The following is a 978-nucleotide window of genomic DNA, read 5'->3' as shown; positions in this document are numbered from 1 at the left end:
TTCCTTTCTTCATCTTTTTACAATGATTAGTGTTGTGCTATGAGATAGCAGCTCCTCCTGATGAGTTTTCACATCCAAATGAGGACCCAAGACACCACAGTCTCCACATGGACAGAGTAATGGATGTCTCCTGGTGAGTTGAATGATTTGTCTCATCATCCACAAATACTGTCCAGGGGAGAACCTCAGAACTTAGATGTCTTCTTCCTAAAGCCTGTAGAGTGCACACACACATTCTTGTTCAGGAAGTGAAGCTTGCTCTTCTCTGATCAGGATGTAATGGAGAAATAACAAGGACCTGTATGAGCAGGTGAGGGCGTCCGGGATGCAGGGAGCTCAGTCAGATTGCTGTGAGATCACCTGGGCCCAGCCCCTCGTGCCCACGATGCGCATGCACAGTGACAGTGCTCATGACGGAGCCACAGGGACCCGGCCTCCATCCCAGACGGGACATCCACAGGACTCCAGAGCCATCGTGATGGAGGAAACCCCAGGACAGACGGGGCCCAGCAAGGTCAGTCTACATGCACATGGCCTGTTGTCTGTCCAGTCCAACCCAGACTCCTCATGTCCACTTCCACATCCACTGGAGGACAGCAAGAGGCCCTGGTCAGGGGAGACTGAGGAGTCCACCAAGGTTTCCCAGGGTGCCATGGGCTGAGCTCCATCGGTATGGCCGACCCCTGTGTTTTTTATTTTATTTATTAATTTTTTGTGAACATATTGTACAGAGGGGTTACAATTAAATGGGCAGGATAATGTGTACATTTCTTATCAAGCATTGAAGCCTCCTCCTTTCTTTACCCTTCACATCCCTTCCCAGCCACCCCCCCTGCCCAATCCTCCCCCTTCCCCCCCCACCAATATTGTAAAGCTCATTTTTGACATGACAATTTGTACTTCTCATTGTTGCAACAGGTCCACCTGTATCCTTAAACGACTTGTTTTTCCCCATCTCCTCCACAAGTTATACTGACA

Source organism: Dipodomys ordii, unplaced genomic scaffold (genome assembly GCF_000151885.1).
Source record: "Dipodomys ordii isolate 6190 unplaced genomic scaffold, Dord_2.0 Scaffold998, whole genome shotgun sequence".
Lineage (NCBI taxonomy): Eukaryota > Metazoa > Chordata > Mammalia > Rodentia > Heteromyidae > Dipodomys > Dipodomys ordii.
The sequence above is the reverse complement of the archived record's forward strand: the minus strand, read 5'-3'. Positions refer to the sequence as shown.